The 20,085-nt window shown below is 49.3% G+C and overlaps 1 protein-coding gene across 2 annotated transcripts in view; it reads right to left on the bottom strand.

Moving 5' to 3' along the window:
- LOC135917685 (ras-related protein Rab-8A-like) overlaps positions 1-20,085 on the bottom strand; it is a 138,686-nt gene that overhangs the window by 60,890 nt on the left and 57,711 nt on the right. The gene's annotated exons all lie outside the window — the stretch shown is intronic.

The raw sequence follows: 20,085 nt of genomic DNA, 5'->3' as shown, positions 1-20,085 counted from the left end.
GTACGAGTGGTTTCGCAATAGACGCATTCCTTGCTCCTTTTGGGAGCAGATGGATCATAGAAGTGTGGCTAGAGAGAGGAAGAATTTTATTTGTAGTAGTGCAGATATGTGGGCGTGAGCTTACGCGCGTTAACCTGATGCTCTCTCTCCCTTCTCTCTATTCCCCGTTTCCCTTCCCCCGGGGTAGGGCAACCAACCGGACTCTTGACTGCTTAACATGCCTGTCTTCCTTGTATATATATCTGCGCTGGGAAAAGGAACGAAAGAGACATGGATTATAATGATGATTGTGTGTGGATGATGATAATGATAATATTAAGGGCCCAATGCATACTGGTCGTTAACGCAACAGCATACCTGAGTCACATGCAGTCCTTTAGTCCAGTTCTGCCTCGCGCGGAAATTGTATCACAACCGTGTTAATAGCGTATACATATATAGCGTATCTCGGGCGGGAGCCCAGGACTCAGAGTAACAAAGTCCACCGATAATCAAAGTGAGGCTAGCTGTGACTGTACACGATGGGAAAGGATTGCGACCCGCCTGGCTGAGTCAAACGGGAGGCTGGCATGCACGAGGCCACGTAAGCAAGAACGCACAGGAACCAATGATATGTTCCCGACGCTTCCAGTCTGAAAACGATTTGTCAAATCCGCTAACAAACGGTAGTTTTTCGCCGTAACCGTTTTTCGCAAGCAGTTTTCTTCTGTCTCGGGGAAACTTACGTGGCACCGCAGTGGCGAACGCGCCGAAATTACGCTCACGACCCAGTTGTATAACGTGCCAGAACTTAGACCTTTCTCCTTCGTTTTCTTCGCTCTTATAAAACATCTGCGGCGGCAGGCATAAAGTCACGCGAGTTCGCGAAACACGGGCCCCGGGACGCCGCTTCTCCGGGAGCGCACTTCGTGACTCTCGCGACGGCTTCCTCGGGGGCACACTCCCCGAGAAAGTGCACACGCACACACACGCACCACATGCGAGAAGTCGGTCGCGAGGGGAGCCACAGAGCAAGCGAGGAGGAAGTGGGTGCGGGACACCTCACGCCGCACCCGCTGACCGGGCAGCCAGTGGACGACGGCGTTTCTTCGCCTTTCAAGGACGCAAGGCACGCTGCTGCGCGAACATCTGTCGCGGCCCGGGGGGGAAGAGGGATACACGCGTGCCTGGCGCACGACTGCGGGCCTGCGCGCACACGTGCACGCCTCTTGACGGCACGCGCACGGTTCCCCCCTCTCTCTCTTTTTCCTCTGTCTGCACTTCTGCCCAGGAGCCCAATAGTAATGGAAGTGGCCATTAAGTCCTGCCAGGCACGGGAGACAGGCAGATGGCCGAGCGAGCGACGACGCAGCATGAGGCACGCGGCTTCTTCGAGAAGGCCTCGGGCGCGCGTGGCCGCGATTCCTTTGTTGTAGTCGGCGCACGCTTATAGTTGTACGACGCTAGATTATATACAGTGTGCGGCGACGGGAAGTGCCGAGAACAATGGCCGCAGTGTGCGCACGACTATGTCGCAAGCCGCAGTAAGCTTTGTTTATGGCAAGCGCAAGAGGCGTGCCGCCGTATAAGGGGGGGTGGGAGGGGGGGAACGGTGGTTGCGTTTGGTTGCGGCATACGGCGTTGAAATGTATCGCGCTCCATAGGCGCCGACTACGGAGGGGGTGTGGGGCTGAGCCCCCCTCCTGGCGATGCCAAAGCCCGCACCCCCCCTCCTCCCCACCTAACGTGCCGTTACCAGAGTTTTGTCATCCACATCATTCGAGGTTTCTTTTCACTTGCCCAGACATTTTCACCAAAAATTTTATTATGGCTAATAGCTTACTGCATCATTGTTGGCGCAGTCGTGCATGGATATTAATTAATACTTTGCTTTATTTCTGCAAATCCTGACAATAGGAGAACAAGCGCAATAGAGATTACCAGAGGTGGCTGCCTCACCCGTATTTTCTCACTTCGACATTGTTTTAATTTTCCACTGTAAACACCATGCACATACACAATATATTTAAATATATACACCGGATAAATTTTATGATAGTTTGAAAGAGAAGGAGGTAGCCAATTAACAATTATTGCTGAAGGTATGGATAGCTTATGCCTACAGAATGAATATGTTGCTGTACGTTCACCTCGCCTCAAAATGTTTTGCGTGCCTTTTTTTGACCCTGAAAAAGAAGAAAAACTTGCAGACCTTAGTGACCCCTTCGGCGCAGCTTTTTATCAAGGGCGTGTGAAAGGCGCGTGGATGATATGTGCCTAGGTATCACTTCTCTTTCCAATAAGCAAAGCGAACGACTCATTAAGAAAACACTTATTATAATTTACAACATTTATTAGGGCTGGAAATATCGTGCAATTACATGCAGGTGTCATAAATATATACAGCGTGTCCCAATTTTAACTGTCATGTAGCAAGACAAAAAAAAAGAAATGCGTTACTCGAAGAAACACTAGTGCATATTGTTTCCAGTACAGTGGAGTAGCTTCCAGTAATTTTTTCTTTACTGAGATTTAATTAAGTGATTGTAAATAATAACCTAACGCGAGACGTACTGTCATAATTATCTATGTGTCAATGAGGCATTTGTAGGCACAGCCAATGGACATGTAACTGCGGTATCTTCAGCGACGTACTAATAGCGTACTATTTATTTCCGACTGATATATAAACCCTGCGAAATACGGCGAATACCACGTGACTGCGTTCCCACCCGCATCATAAAGCAGCGCCCTCGAACAGGCTCCTTCTGGGTTAGCCAAAACGAAATGAAGGAAATAAAGAAAAAAATCACCACCCAAGCACTCCGTACAGATGGTTAACCAGCGAAGCTGAAACTTGCGGCCCCGGTGTTTATCACTGGTTTAATCTTGACGGTTCATTAAACGACGGCTCGGTAGGCTGCTGGATCTTCGGTACGCAGTTGCTGCTTGCGCTCGACTGTGCGAGCCAGTTCCTGTGCCTGGGTTGCAGCATCGGGACGGCGTAGACGAGCTCGTTCCCGGTTCTGCTCGCGGCGTTGCTGATAGAAGGCTGCCTGCTCCTCAGGAGTACGTATGACGCGTGGCCTACCCATTTCGGAGCCGGAGAGAAAGTGCTGCGCGCCCACTCGGCTGCGCAGGAGTGTAACGACGTCACTACTAACGCAGCCAATCGGGTGCCTCTCGCTTTTTTTCTCGTGCATTCGCACGGGGTTGCGCAGGTGTTTTCGGCGTACAGGCGACAGACGGACGGACGGACGAATCGGCTAGCCTTATAGAGCTGCGCTGTAAAACATCGTGATCGAGCTAGTGCCTTATCTGCCGCGTCTCGGCTGAAGTAACACGTCACGTTTGGTGTCCGTTGGAAACAAATTGTGATAGCTCTTCTCTTAGCGTAATAAAGTGTACGGTTGGTTCTTTTTTTTTTTGCCACAAGACCTATCACCACAAAAAGCGAATTGACAACGTCAGTGCAAATATATAAATGGACGTTTTGTTTCGTCTCAGTCACCACGACTTTCTCTAATGAGCAGACGGTAAAATACTATCCTTGCCTTGGGAGCTGCAAATGACAAGAGGAAGGCCGCAAATATATATCAGTCGTTGAAGTGTGGCGGTAGACCAAACGCGTCAACTATCATCAGAAATGATGAAAGCCTGAGACAAACCGGCAGCTTCAAGAAACAGCTGCGTAGAACTCCATCTTTGAGTCCTAGCCTTCGCACAGATATTGTAGCATTTATGGCCTCAACCCTCATGCTAGCGTAGGGACGTGGTCGCCCATGTACCAATTTCCAAGTCATCAGTCTGGAGTATTATAAACGACGGCCTTTCACCCGTACCACCTTAACGAGCACCAATATGCTTGAAAGATAGGGACCTGTAGAATCGTCTATAGTCGGATACAACTTTAGAAAAAAGGGGAGGCCCCGCCCAGATGACCGAAGCGGCGAAGTCACCGGCCGTCCGGCGCATGACGTCGGTCCGGAGTGCGTGCCCATTGGTGGATGCTCGTGTGCACCCGCCTCGGAGGAGTAAACGCCCCCTTTTTTCTAAAGTTGCATCCGACTATAGATTTCTTGAATTGGGCCCTCACAAAAGCCGAAGAGTCACCGGACTTTTTTGAACACAATGTGCACAGATGAAGTCAATTTTCACAAAAATGCGCTGGTAAATTTGCATAACGCACAATATTGGAGTGATTACAAGGCACACTGGGTAAAGCGCAATCAGCACCAGTACCAGTGGTCGTTCAATGTTGGGTGCGGAATTTACGCCGGTGCTACAATCGGTCTCATCTCCTTCGATCACACACTGAACTGGACAGCGTTTCGTGGACGAAATCTTCGAAAGAGTGGTGGACGCGTTTCTCAGCGCAGTCCCGCTGTCACGTCTTCCACTTCTGTGGCACCAGCAAGATGGGGCACACAGCAGCAGCCGAGCACGAAACTGGCTGGCTGCGACTTTTCAAACGTAATAGATAGGAGGGCACGTGCCTGTAGATTGGCTGGCTAGGTCACCTGACCTCTCTCCACTCGATTTCTTTCTTTGGGGTTATCTGAAAGATCATGCTTACATGATCGAGACGAGCATCATATTGCCTCAAGACAAGGATAACGGATGTCTGCCGTAGAATTCGTGCGTCGGTCATCAAGAAAGCCATTGAAGATGTGATCAAGCGGACTCAGTACTTAATGCGTAGCTGCAGAAGGAGACCTATTCGAACACGTCTTCTAGGCAGCAGCTAGTGTTCAACGACGCTTACTATTTCACAAATAATAACGGCACACTGAAATCTGATGTATTTTCGTTTGTTTGTTTTTTTGTAGAGGCGTCCGATTGCCAATTCGGCTCATTTAAAAGTATACTACTTTCTTGAACGCATCGGTTTTGCCTTTTCTCAACACATGGCCCGCTTCCCCGTTTCTTTATTTCGGTTTTATTTTATGTCATGAACTTGTTTTTGCAGCACTCATACACTCCCAGGAAAATTAAAAACGCCACTTTAATTTGGCTTTGGTCCAAAGCAGGTTTCTGGCGCGAAATATAGCTGCGCGCGCACTCTGTCGATGCGGTGCGAGCTATATGCTGGGATTTTAAACGTGCTATAACTATTACATTGATTTTCGCGTTTCGTGCGTGGTCAGAGCGGCGCTTCAGCCGCGTTATCAAGGGGATTTTGTTATTAAAGTGATTAGTCGACCTTGAGAGACGTATGCAAAGTGTGACGTTGAGAGGAAGGAATAGCTGCAAAGCCGCGAAATCTGCTGTTGGTGCTCCTTCCGTACCGTTATTAAGGTGATGCGTATGTTCTCTTCTTGATGCGTAGACTCTTCGGTTTCGCGACAGGCAATGCGGTTTTTTTTTCAATCAGCTTATTTGAGGGCGCTGCTTTATGGATACGGGTGTGAGCGCATTCACGTGGTACTTTTAGTATTTCGTGAGGTTCGTTTGCGAGTCGGAAAATATTGCACGCAATTAGTACACCACTGGAAAGACAGCAGTTAGATGTCATTTGGGGCTGCCTGGGGGTACCTACAAATGCCTCATTGACACTTTGATACAGTAGATAGGACAGTACTTCTCGAATTACTTAATTAATTGCAATTGTCCAATTAAATTTCAGAAACGAAAGAATTACTAGCGGCTACTCCACTGTACTGGAAGCAATATGCATGAGGTTTTCTTCGAGTAACGCAATTGCTGTTTTTTAAAGTCTTGTTGCATGAGATTTGAGGCATCTCGGTAATTTAAATAAGGTCAGCCGGATTCACTCGAAATCAGAATCTACAGCAGTCATGTGCAGGAGCGCTTATGCTCGGACTCACAGAAAAATACAAAAAAGATACAAAGAGAGGCTGCAGTTTCGCCGGAAAGGTGAAGTAATAGCGAAGTATACGACAATTACGAAGGAAGATTACACCACCGAGAAAAGCCAGATTCTTGGTGGTGGGAGAGGACTCAGGCTGTGAAATCAAACTGTCTCCTACCATGTGGTCTTGTAAATTCTCATATAAGGCCGTCACTTCAATGAAAAATTCTTCTAAATCACACGAAGTTTCCTCAAGTGCAACACACACACACGCGCGCACACACACACACACACACACACACACACACACACACACACACACACACACACACACACACACACACACACACACACGCACGCGCACGCACACGCACACGCACACGCACACGCACACGCACACACACACACACACACACACACACACACACATATATGGGGTTGGGAAAGCTCGTCGGGCCCCAGAGCTCCCTAGAAAAATGAAAACTTCCTGCCTATGTCGCGCGCATTTAGTTTTCTCGGCCTGTTGAGCAATAACCGTAAACAAAACAAACGGGGAGGGGAATGTATAAGTATATTGAACCACAGTCACGCTAAAGGTGATTGCATTCCTTCTACCCTTCTTTCCCTCTTCAGAACTTTGCTCTGGTATTTGCGTGTCCAAAATATCTGTACAGCGACTGCGAAACCGAATAACGCCACTCCCCCTTCCCTCCCAAACCCTCGCCCCCTTTTGACAAAGAGAAACACTGATAAAATATTTATAACATCATCATCCCCCTTGCAGTTGGGTCATTGAGATGTATATTCGCTCCTCTTGCTACGTGTGATTTGGCAAGAGAAGGAGTTTGTACGTTCTTTTTTTTTTTTTCAAACGCAGCCCAACTCACTCAGTAACCAAGGAGGAAGTATAGTTGCCTGCAGTGCGGCCATCGATTCGGTTAATCCATCACCCGTTACATGTTCCGGGTTTAACGGACGTTCCGTGCTCGTCACACGTCTCAACACACTGCGAGTACAAAGTACGCTGAAGGAATCGCAAGCGGAAGACTGATGAAGATGCACGATACTCTTCCTTAATCTCTCTCTTTGGCGCACGTCCACAGTTGGGCGGTCATTCTGGAGGCGTCTACACCATCCCTCCCCAAATCCAGCTGCGCGCGCAACGCAGCTCTGAACGCGCAGCGATGCGCGTAATACTCTTTTTGATGCGCAAAGCCAACAAACAAATAAAGAGGGGGCCCTGCTTCGGCAAGCAGTCGGTCAACGCGCCGTTCGAGAGCGTAGGAAGAAGCCATGGCTTCTTTCCCTCCCCTCTCCCTTTTCACGTCACTAGTTATCTCGCGTAGAGTTCGCAAGCGCGCGTGGGAAGGATAAACGAAGCGAGGATGGGCGAAAGGACGTGAGTCAGCCATCTCAATTTGCCGCCCAATGTGCTCTTGACACTGGGTCAGAGGGCGTCGGCGAGTCAGCAGCACTCTGCCACTGAAGAGAGAGGACGCAATAATGAATGTCTCGGCAGAATGAGCCGCAGAGTTCGTGCTGTGCGGTGGCCTTATGGGGGTTCTTTTCTATTCCGAGGCGCCCGTCGGCGGCTGTTCATTGCACCGCTAGGGCGCGCATTCCAGCTGATAGACGGAAGCGAGCTGAGGTGGCTTCTTTGACTGGCTCGACGCTCGAGAGGAAAGTATCCATCGTCTCGACTTAATTTTTCTTGCTTCGCGCCGAAAAGCCATTACCCGTCGCTCTTTCACAGCGTCTCTCGGTGGATTTCACTTCGTAAAGTCTGTGCTACTTAGGGGGCCGAATGTGAACCGTTGGGACGCAAAGGAATGCGTGAAAGGAAGCCTTGGCGCTTGAGGGACTCAGAAAACAAAAGAAAGAGAGAGAGAGAGAAAGAGAGAGAGAGAGAAGACGAAAGTGAAAGCAGCGACAGCAGCTGTCCCGGCCTACCCTTGGTGATGCGTCAAGCCTCACCTGCTTCCATTCGCGGCCTCGCCGCACGTTCTTGTACGGTACGAGACAGGTGAAAATGCCTGTGGGTATATCTATATTCATAGAGCATACGTCTGTCTCCGTTATAGCAAGGCTGCGTGGTGACGCTTAGCATTACTTGGTAGATGTCACTAATCGATGAATAAACCGCCACCTTTATGACGAGGTGAAACATCCCTCGCCTGAAATGCAGTCGCTATCGTCATGCCACTTTCCTTTATATACATGTGTACAGATGTGCCAACTGGATTTTTCAATGGACCACACGTAAGCACATCTTCGTGGTTAACTTTGGTTTGTTTGACCGTGAAGACGGCCGACCACATCTGCCACCACTAATTTCTAATAAATTAGAGCAAATAAAGTTTTTCCTCCTCCTTACCCAACAGTTTCGGTCGACCTTTTAAGGGACGGTCCACCTTGTATACATATAGTCCACATTCTCTCTCTCTCTCTCTGTCAATACGCACTCAGGAAGGCGACTGTTCGTGTAATTACTACAGGAAGTGAAAGATTATTACTTTGATTCCCACATTAGAGCTTCTCTCTGCACTCTTGTTGACAAATGAGCAAAGTTTTGTGGCGATGTATTCAAGGCAAGGATGGTATAAAATAAGAATTCTGTTTGCCCCGTTCTATACATTCTATTGATAACGTCCACGTGGAATTGGAAATAGAAGTGTTACACTATTACGCCCTAGACAAAAGAAGATCTGGAATTTAATATTCATATAGATCGTTCAAGCATCGTTTGTAACGACACGTTCACCTGTTAAACACTCTTCAGTGTACGAGCTGAGGTCGCAGTTTCAATGGACAACCACGTATTTTGTCGCTGTTCAAATGTAAGCAAAACTGCGTATGAAACTGTCATTGTGACGAAGACAACAAGCCCGCTGTAGGATAGCTCGCTGCAGGCTGAGGATCCCCTATGTAGTGTCCCTGCGATTTAAGTTGTCGATAAAATTGACATCGCTTAGCAATCTGTTAGCCACCTGGTTAGCTGAGAGATGGTATAGAGCGAAATCCACGGAAAGCGCGTTGGTCGAGGGTTCAAACCCCCCTCCCCTATCCCCCCTCCTCAGAGCAGGACAAATATTTATTCATAGCGAAGCTTTCTTTATGAGAAACATACGTGCGGCTTACCTTTGTCGCATCGTCCTAGTCTCGGGTTGATGATGCCTGCCCTCCTCACCCATTCTTGCTTTTTTTTTTTGCTTTCGTGAGACTGCCCATGTTGTGCACCGTGGATAATTTCAATTCTCAATTTTCCTGCAATCCGTTTGTTTTGTTTAGATGTCATCGCATGTCCTAGAGCAACATGCCGAACGGCCGGAACATTTCGTGTGCCGGGAACTCGTCTCCTCCGTTCTTATTTCACCTGAAGGGCTCAGCTTGTGCACGTAGACCCAGAATCCTTTGCGTTCTTTACGCGCGCTCTCACGCGCGAAGCTGGATCGTGACCCTCGTTCGACCTCTCAGGCGTGCGCTCCGGCCGCATGCCTGCCTAGCTGCGCAGGGCTAGCTACGCTTGCAGCCTCGACCGCACTCTCCCAGTGTTTCTGTGTGGGTGGTCTGACTGCAGTAAACGGCAGGCCACGATTTCAGCCTTAGGACATCAGAGGAAAATGCTCATGGAGGTTAAATTGGTAAATTACTTCCTGTTGATTAGCGAATTTTACCGGCAAAAGTATCTTGCATGCCAGCTGTAAGACGACGTTAAAGTGAGAGGCAGGTACGAACGTCACTTTCATGTTCAACCTATATCTTTGATTCAGAGGGAAAGCAATAGTGAAGCTCCGCCTAGTCAGCTGGACTATGTCAAAATCTGTCTTCCTTTGGTTTATTCGAGGCAAATTCGGTACAAAATTATCGTGCAAAGATTGTACGAGGCACTGTCTATCATGTTAAGTAAACAACAGGTGTTTGTAAATGCGACGCCCGCAGCCACACTGCAGGCAACTTAGAAAAAAGTTGCCCAGGCAACGAGACAGACAATATAAACAGTACCAGAGTACCGAAGGGCCACCGATAGAAAAAAAAAACAAAAAAAACAAAAAAAAACACGTGAGAGCTTATAGTATCCGGGAAAACGCATATACGCACGGGGACTACGACCGCCCGCAAGTGACGGCACCATATGCGTTGCATATCTTACGCACTTCCTGTAAAGAGCCACGCCACTCGTTCGTACATAACGAGGGTGCAGTGCATAGTACGTCGCGGAGGGACGAATGTTCCGGGATGTTTGAACAATGAAGAGCGACAGCAGCTTGCCGGCGGCGCACCCTTCCTACACAACGCGCCCGGAGCCGGGTGCAGGCACATATACTATATATATGGCACTTCTGCTGCGGGGAGGTTGGTGGCCTCGGAGGGTGCGCGAATTTCTCGGAAGTGGCTCGTCACACTTCGTGTACGCAATCACCATTCGCCGACGTACTTTCCATCTCGGTTTTGATACGACCGGGGAAGTTTACTGCGATGATGCACGATTCACGCGAGGAAAGGCTGGCCCAAAAATAAGTGGCTCCACTATATGCATGCGAGGGGTAACGTTCCGTGTTATATATACAGACCATATATACGAAGCGTGCGCGTGGCGGAGTGGTGCAGTGCTTTTCGACCTACAGGACGAAAGTTTTTTCCCAGGTCCCTGAAACACTCCACGCTCCAATCGACGGCGAAGTTCCATCAATTTCCGTTCGTCAGGAAATTTCAAAGCTGTACGGTTCCCCAATAGAGAAAAGATAAATTGTAGAGGGCCGTTTAAAGAAAAGCCCTGTAAGTGCTGAAAGTACATAAAACACCAGTACCATCGTCACCAATGATGACGTCAAGGAGGGCAGGAAGGGCACGACCGTAACGACGACGGCACGGTGACAATGACTTGACTTTTGACAGTGTATGTACGGGCTTTATTAGTTGTTTATCACCGTAAATAAGGAAGCAAGCAATCAACCCAGCAAGTTTCCAAAGCTTTTCCTGGGCAAGAACGGCTCGTCATGCTCACGTAATGGCGCAGATGTTTCGGCGCGAAATTCTAGAAAGGAAATTTTCTTCGCTGTAGTAATGAAGAAGCCTTATGCGTCGAACCACGAAAATATAATTTCGATAGGATACGTACTTTACCAGTTTAAACCAATTTAGTGTGAGCCATTAGTGGCCCTTCAGGCTGGCTCAGTGCTTCAGGACGTATAGCAGCCGCTAAAGCTACACTCGTGGGATCCATTAACTTTTACACTGAGCCCTTTGCAAAACACAGGTTTATAACATGGGGCGCGCTGCTTCTGCGCTCACCTGAATCCAGGCAGTCGCGTGGCTTTATTCTGTGCTCCTTTCAAGAATCGGTACCATAGAACATGAGCCGCGAAAGAGACAACGCACGGGGTCACCGAGTTAAGTGGACCGAACCACTGTGTTCCACGAGCCGTGGTTAGGTAGGGCGCAACTCAGCCGGAGAAGGGATCGCACGTGGTGCGAACAGCGCGCCCCAAGCCTGCGCGACAACTCGCCTCTCTCGCATCTCGAAAGGGGGCCTCTGGTGCCTAACGAAGCACGGAAAAGCTGCGGCGGTGCCCGAAGCAACGGATGGGAAGGCCGCCGCAGCTCTTGACGTTCCGCTCAATCCGCCGCAAGGCGGCGCCTCACAGTGTCGCGCGTGTGAACGCGTGTCCCCGTTTTCTGCTGTCAGATTGAGATCGCACCAATTGCCGAAGAACTGCGCAGCCACCTGCTGCAGAGACAACGCTTCGCACTCTTACGCGTTTGCCTTCGTGCTTTTTGTACTCGACTTTTGATATATATGTATTTTTTTCTTTTCTTCTGGCGACAAACCTACCTCTCGACTCGAAGTGGCACACACGCACACTCCGCGGGCGCCATGCAGCGAGCACGCTTTCGAACGCTTTCGATCTTGTGCATTAAGGAATGCCGCGAGTGCCTCTCTCTCTGTGTGTATATACACTCTTCGACTCCGGGACACGCTGGCGCACGAGGCAGGCTTAGCGGGTTTCGAGAGGTCAGCGAGGTGCTCCTCTTTCTTTCTTTCTTTCTTTCTTTCTTTTTTTTTTCGGGACGATACGAACTGCGCATGCGACCGGAGTTTTACGCCTGAAGGCGTCGTCGTGCGACTCGATGTGCGCGCTCTGTCCCCGTGCATGGTGTGACACTAAATCTGCTCGTGTCAAACGAACCGTACGACCTGAGATCGTGGTCGAAGATAGAGCGCGAGAGATCACGTTCGGCCACCTGGCGCCATCGCATACGCGCTGTGTGCGACCAGATCAATGAGTGCGCGACTTGTTCTGCGTACAGAGTTTCACGTGCCACTGGCACGCTCCTTTTTCTCACTATACGCAGTACGTAACCTGTCCTTCTTTCTTGTTTCCAATCTCTCTAAGTGCACGTGTGTGTGCACGTGTGTGTGCACGTGTGTGTGCGTGTGTGTGTGCGTGAGTGCGTGCATGCGTTATGCAGTTAAAATTACTCCACCTTGATGGTTTCTTGGAGGACAAAGAAATGGGAGCAGGTTGTAATACTATACGCTATATAGGTCATAGATAAATGCTCGCTGGGTCTCACAAGGAGCAAGTGTATACGCGTAAAAGTGGGCCACGGTTGGCCCGTCCATTGGTCGATTAAGATAGCTAAAACTCCGCCAGTCATCACCTAATCTTGTGCACACAGCTTTTGGAAATTCAGCCTGTATATACAGCCTCCAAAACTCCGTGCAGTTTCAGCGAGACGGCGTACAAAAACAAATCCTCGCTGGTTACGAGACGAGCCTCCTTTAATTATTTATCTAAGAAACCCTTCTATGACAAACATTTACGCGCACGAATTCGAGACTCTACTGTTATGGGTTAAGCCACACATAGGAAATGTGCGTGTCGGCGCAAATTCATGCGGGTACATTGAAAAAAATGGCTGTGGCTTAGGTAAGGTTAAGCCCAGGATGCGAAGCATACTAGCCTTTATTTTAGTTGTTGAACCACTGTTTAGCCTGGTGAACTGCTGTTGCTTGGCTATATTTGGTTCGGCTAGACGAAGAAACAACTCATGCATTACTTCTTCGCCTTCAAGAGTGGAACGCGACAGCGTTCCCGTCGACCCGCCAAGGGGTGTAAGACAATGGGCTACAGGGCAGCGACTACGCGCCCCGCATTGGACGCGGTGAGCGTCGAGCAAAGCAGCGTTCGGCGCGGCAACGAAATGTGCGCCTGAGCAAGAGACGCACGCCTTAGAAACAGCGCGTTTCTAAGGCAACACCGCATTCACTAGAGGCGCTTTTGTGCCGCTTTGAAGCGTTGTACTCGTGGCTCAGTGGTAGCGTCTCCGTCCCACACTCCGGAGACCCTGGTTCGATTCCACCCAGCCCGTCTTGCAAGAGTTGAGCCAAAGCCACTTCTCCTCTGTCGTGACGTCACGGTGTCACGTGATTTCATGGTCACCGCCGCGCCTGAGGAGCTGGGTTGAGCCCTCGTAATATGCTTCGCATAAAAACAGACCAACCTTGCCACTTAACTCGGTACGCCTTGAGTCGCTCGCACAAGTACGCATTCCTAACACACGGCGACCCACAGCAGAGTCAATATCATATTCGCCACCGACGCTGTCATCAGTCTTGTTTCGCAACACCGTGTGGATGTGAGCGATCACCTCGCGAAACAAACATCGACTCGCGAGGAGCTGCATTGCGGTGCGTGGGCGTCAATCACGAAATTGTTGCAGGTGCCGTTACTATTGCTTGGTGACGCAATGACGTTCGGCTTGATTATACATCGCTTTTCCTATCTTGCCGCTTCTTTTTGAAACTTTTGTATTGGAAGCAGGGGCACAGGTGTATGGTGCGTTGCTTGAGATGAAGTTCGCACAGACGATGTATGCTTGCTGCGCAAGAGCCAAGCCGAAAGAAAAATGCCCGACAAATCTCAGAAGAGGTGTCTGGGTCGTTCCTGTAGCGGAAATTTCCCATGTAGCGGAATTTCCCACTATAAGGTGGGGACACCTTCGGGTTGGATAGAAACGCCCTTTTCCAAGCGGTGAGGTCCCATATAATGGCCGATCACTTGACCAGGGGCATGATTGCACCTATTTTACCGGTATAGTAACTCAACGGCAGCGCGAGTCTGCCTCCCACAGCCTCAGATGATGCTCTACCAGAATGCCGTCTGTGATTGGACAAGGGACACCCAGAGAATACGCCTATAGAAGTCTCTATAGAGCCCCCTTTCGAAATGCGAATCCCCACAAACAGCCGAGAACCATGTAGGCTGGGGGACATCCCTGTCCATTAGAAAAGCCGGCGGGTTTTCGGCGACACCGGAATTCGAACCCAGTAACATCCCGCTGTGGAGGCGGATGCTCAAGATCGCTAGGCCACCGCTACGGTCAAAAGGTAGTCTGGCGGCTCCGTGCCGCCAACTTCTCATCAGGTTGGCGTCCTTCCAAGCGCCTGAAACTACCGTAGTACCTGAGCACCGGGCTGGGAGCGCGCTTGTGCCTATTTTACTGGTATAGGTACCCGGCGGCACCACTAGTCGGCCTCCCACAGCAGCGGCGGAAGCTCGACTATTTCACCAAAGCTTTGGTGAGATAAGGGGGCGCTCAGAGACCTTATTCACCTTTTCGAGATGACAACCCACATAAATAAATAAATGCCGGATATCGGAACATCTCTAGCCATGTGAAGAAAAAAAAACGGTGGGTTTCCGGCTACATCGGGATGCAAGCCCAAGACCTCCTACATAGGAGGAGTACGCTCTACCATTTCACCACCGCAACGGTACACAAGCATCCGTGCTCAGTTGCTAGCGAGTGTCCGTCCTATCCGCCCGGTCTCTCTTTTTCTTTCCAACATTTTTCTCCAACTCAGCGCAATGCTCATTTACCAAATAACATTCGCCAGTGCACGTTAATGGCGCAATAAAGCGAATCGAAGAAAATTCTAAACCACCGGGAGCCACAAATCGAATTCCCAAGCTCTCAAATCCGAGATCATTTCTAGGGTGACCAAACCGTTCCAGACGGCACAGATTGTCATTCTTGTTTTGGTAAGGTTCCCTCCCCCACCTTTTTTTGTTCTTCTTTCTTTCTTTCTTTCTTTCTTTCTTTCTTTCTTTCTTTCTTTCTTTCTTTCTTTCTTTCTTTCTTTCTTTCTTTCTTTCTCTCTCTCTCTCTCTATTGCATTGCGCTGGTATATATCCCATAGTGGTAACCCAAAAGTATTTGTAATGGTGATCCACTGGTCCAAGCGAACTATTTGGGTAGAAAACGGCGAATAAAGAAGTCGTATCCATGGATGTACATGTTAGAATAGTCGGCTGGGACCTAGGCAGCGAAGCTACACGTCGTCTCTGCCATTTTTTGTGTACCATGGTCGGAATGCTACTCACTTTCTGAGACGTGGCCTCGGGCTTCTCCCCACATGCGATAGCCACTTCCACTGCATTGTTTTCTCTTCCTTGCCTGCTGTGTCCGCCAAAACACCCACAGTGTTCACTGAAAGAGAAGCAGAAAAAGAAGAAACCCGGCAGCGGCGAACCGAATTCGGGCCACGATGTTCCCCCAGGCCAGTGCATTTGGTGGTCCGTCGAGCGAACGGCCAAACATCGCTTTGGGGCGCACCTTCCGCGTGGAAGTGCTCCCGATGAACGCTCGATGAAAGCAGCGCGGACCGTTGCACTTGCGAAAGCCGCTAGCAAAAACCCGCCCCACGCGGTACCGCACGGCCGTGGTGAGTTGCCGTACAGAATGGGAAGCTGGTTTTCTTCCTCCAGCGCGCAAACAGAACCGCTCTTGGCGTCTAACCATCAGCGGCGGCGGCTGCGACGGCTTTCGGGCTGGTGTTGAACGGTGTTTGTTTTTCCTATAGCCCGGTACTTTCGTATTTGCCGAAAGCACATATCTTTCGCTGACTCGGTAAAGAGCGAAGGTTCATCATGGCCGCCACCTTGACTGCATTAAGCAAAGTTGTATACACACTGTACACAAAAGATGCGTGTGTCCCTAGTATTTAACCTTCGAAGACTCATCTACGGGTGCGAGTGATAAAGCTTTCGCGCGAAGTATTGACGGAACTGGTTAGCGAAGGAAGAGGAATTCGAAAAGTAATTAGAACGTCTTAGGAAACGAGCAAGAAGCTGGGTGTCGAGTGTTAAGACAGCGCCGAAGAACAAGAAGGAACGCTAGCGAAAGTTATAAAGGGTGCCCATCAACGGCAAACGAACGAACGTGCGAGCCTTCATAAGCTGACACAGCGTCCGCTTCAGCGCATGCGCATTTATGACCTTATCGTACGTATACATCGCCCACGACAACGGGCCACTCACTCGGTGTGGCATTCACGTCCTTATTGGGACCTGTGACCCGCATTCGCGAAAGAGTTGAGGGTTTGAGGATTGAGGACAGTGTCGTGTGTATATATATATATATATATATATATATATATATATATATATATATATATATATATATATATATATATATATATATATATATATATATATATATATATATATATGTATATATATACATATATATATATATATGATTTCCGCTACGCCAGTCAGCGCCCTCAAGTTCGCGCCGCTTTAGATCACCCGGATCGAATACCACATTTGGTGACAAAGCAACTTGTACTGTGGCCATGTGGCCAAACGCAGACATCGATACGTGCATTAACTGAGGTCCCTGAAGTCGACAGGCTTCAGTGAGCGACTGATCGTTTATGTGCAGCTCTAAATAACGCGGTACGCGGTACCCTCACTGTTTTATCTCCTTTCTTTCTTTTCAACCCTTAACCTCCTTCTCCCTGCGTAGGGTAGCAAATCGGACGAGTGTCTAGTTGACTTGCTTGGCTTATCTGCGTCCCCCCACCCTCCTTCCCCACCTTCTCTCTCTCTCTCTCCGGCAGTGACCCATTCTCTCCTTCCAATCGGAGCGCGAATGGGTGCCGACGCTTAGCACAAATGTTGCGCTAGAAAAAGAGACTCAGCAATTCGCATTGGCAAGAGTCTTGAATGCAGCTGCGAAATCGTCGCAGGAAAGAACACGCAGCATAACCAGCGCAACAGCGGGAGGTCATGCGATTGAGACGGGAGGACACGACTTATCCATAATAAAATGCTGGCCAGGCGAGCGAAGAACGCAACAGATAGAATGTATGCATGTGTGCAGAGGGAATGTATGCACAGTGTTTAATGAGTATTTGCAACATGTCTGAATTGAGAAAAAAGGCTGTCATCGGCCGATTCTCTTCCATGTCGTGTGAATACTATTACTACTTTTGTTCTTTCTCTTTTCTGCGTAGAAATAGCTTTTCCTCTCAGTATAGGGTGATTTCTTCAGGAGCAGTATCAGCTCGTTAGTCATCTCTCCTTTAATGTCTTGAAACGTGAGGAAGTATCGCAAAGGCCAAAGAATAGCTCGCGTCCCTGCTTCACCGCATCACTCCCGAAGAAGTAAAACAATAAACCCCATAGCAGCGGTCATAGTATTTGCCACAGTCGCACCCTCCTGACTGATCGCACATATAGACGTCGCGATGGACTGCTCACTCGCTGAACAGGTACAGCGCTCACGGAATGAAACGCGTCAATTTAGGGCTAGCTAATGCCCATACTTTCGTTTCCACCGGCTGCAGTTCGTGTCACATCGACGTAACTTTGGTGTGTACGCTTAGAGCGGAGTCAGAGTCATCTTTAGTGACCAGATTAATAGCGACATGACATGGTACTCTCGAGTTCTGTGCACATATGCTGGGTTCTACCAAATAATCGCTGTTGTGTTTCATTCCGTGAGCACTGTACGTGAATTCGCGTTGCGCGCACGTGCGTTAAGATCCAACGCGCCCCCTAACGACGCGCCAACGAAAACGATAAAACGCTCACGGCTGAGCGCGCAAGCTATTAAGACCAACCACTGTGCCTCACCCTTCGATAACTTTCGCTTTCAAACTTACTATCCCTTTCCGCCGCTCAACTCGGTCACATAGAGCGCTTCTGGCCGCTCTGCATGCGTACGGCGCGGCCTAATTGTTGCGCATTCGCAGACGCAGGCTGCAGCCGCGTCGCTCACGATGCCCGCGGCTCGCCATCGAAGGGAGAACTCGGGCGAGCGGGCGCCTCGAGAAGCCTTGCAAGATCGAGCACAGATCAAAAGCGCGCCAGAAAAGCCGCGAGACCCAGAGACGCCGCCGCGCCGGGCTCGTGCGCATAGAAGCCGGCGCCGCAACGCGGCCAATGCAGGAGGCCCGGAAGCCGGTCGAAAAATCGGGACCGAGCGAATTGCTAACGCGTGCGGAGAGCGCCGAATGGTCCGGTAAAGAAAGAAAAGAAAAATTTGGGAGCCAGCTGGGGTATTCCGCGGGGAGGTCGGGCCGCACGAAATCCGGAGCAGAGCCCCCATAGCGGTATAACTCGGACGAGTGTATGCATGCACCGTCAAAGCTGCGGAAGTCGGAGGCCCAGCGGCGCACGCGTCCGGAATGTGCACGTACACACACGCCGCACATCGCGGCGGACGCCACTGCAGAACCGGCCCGAGCCTCGTCGAAATCGCAGAGACACTCGCCTCTCGCCCTGCACCCCCCCCCCCCCCCCCCGCATGCCTCGCACGTTTATTTAGGCGCCGGCTAAGTAGCGCGATAAGCGGCAGGCGTCGACCTCATTGTTCGTGCATGCGTGCGTGGCCTCCGAGCGTGCGTCTGTCTGTACGCGCTCGGAACTGGTCGCACCCGCGACGGCGTCGATTTATTGCGGCGACAGAGAGCACGCTACGCGACGCAAGAAAGCCGGCTGCGGAAAAGCTCGCAATTAACGGACGGCGCCTTGTAATACGGGGGCGCAGTCGAAGGTGACGCGCGCCGTTTCCTTGCGAAGCGTGTGTGTAGTATATGAACGCACGACAGGCATTCCTACATCATTCGGGGGTACAGCTACTCCGTGCCAGCCGACGACGTCGACGCGAGTTTTCATACCATTATGTAAACAGAAGAAGCAAACAAAGGTTTAGGAGCTTTCCATCAATGGTGACCATGACATTCCCCAAACGATTTCTTCAGACAGCTGTAGCTTAACACGTTTGGCAACGACGCGCGCTGCTGCAGGAGACCTAGTCAACAAGGCGCACAAAGGAACGCAGGAAGGCGTACAAAAGAGTTTGGGTTTTCGATTATGCAAGGCTGCTTGGGAAGGCGATTTCCAAATCTGTATACAACAACTGCACATGGCTCGAAAGTTGTATTGTGCTTAAATAACACCTTCGGATAAAGCATTGTGAACAGAAGTCATCGCTCAAAGGCACGTTCACTCACTGCACGCCGCAGTTATGATCTGTGGACACAGCGCCGATGATGCTCAAAGGCTCGGCATTGATGCGAAATGCGCCACGTGTCCCACTATATATATATATATATATATATATATATATATATATATATATATATATATATATATATATATATATATATATATATATATATATATATATATACACACACACGAGAAAAAAGGAGATTAACGAAGGGATGGATGGATGGATGTATGGACAAAATTTATGCACAGTCCTTAGATACGCGACTACCGCCGCGCAGTGGGCCGCTCCCACATTGGGACCGAGGGGCCCGATGTTTATTAATCAAACCATAAGAAGCCAACAGACAATGACACCAAGGGCAACACAGGGGAAGTTACTTGTACTTACTAATTGAATTAAAGAAATGAAAAAATAATGAAAATGAAAGTGGTTGAAAAAAACAACTTGCCGCAGGTGGGGAACGATTCCCCGTCTTCGCATTATGCGTCCGATGCTCCACCAATTGAGCTACCGCGGCGCCGTTTTCCGATCAACTTTCTTGGGTATTTATGTTTAACTACTAGAACTAACCCTGGGAGTGTCCACCTATGTTGTCCTTGGTGTCATCTTTTTTTTATTTCTTATGATTTGATTATAAATATATAGGCTAACCTTCTGTTAAGGCGATGCCAGTTATTGTTCCCACAGTGCCAGTTTGGCGCCTACAATTCTCGCCAGAGACTTGGGACTCGTCTTTATAAAAGAAGAAGAAACAAATTTTAGTTGTATAGTGTGTTTCCACATGGAAAGCATTTGCGTGCACCCACCTCAACAAATGAATCTGCATGACACACACACACACACATTATATATATATATATATATATATATATATATATATATATATATATATATATATATATATATATATATATATATATATATTGTCGCGAAGCACTTTGAGCAGTAAGCGTTCGCGACTACAACGTTGGAGCAGCGAGAGG

Source organism: Dermacentor albipictus, chromosome 4 (genome assembly GCF_038994185.2).
Source record: "Dermacentor albipictus isolate Rhodes 1998 colony chromosome 4, USDA_Dalb.pri_finalv2, whole genome shotgun sequence".
NCBI lineage: Eukaryota > Metazoa > Arthropoda > Arachnida > Ixodida > Ixodidae > Dermacentor > Dermacentor albipictus.
This window is presented reverse-complemented; position numbering and strand designations above follow the sequence as displayed.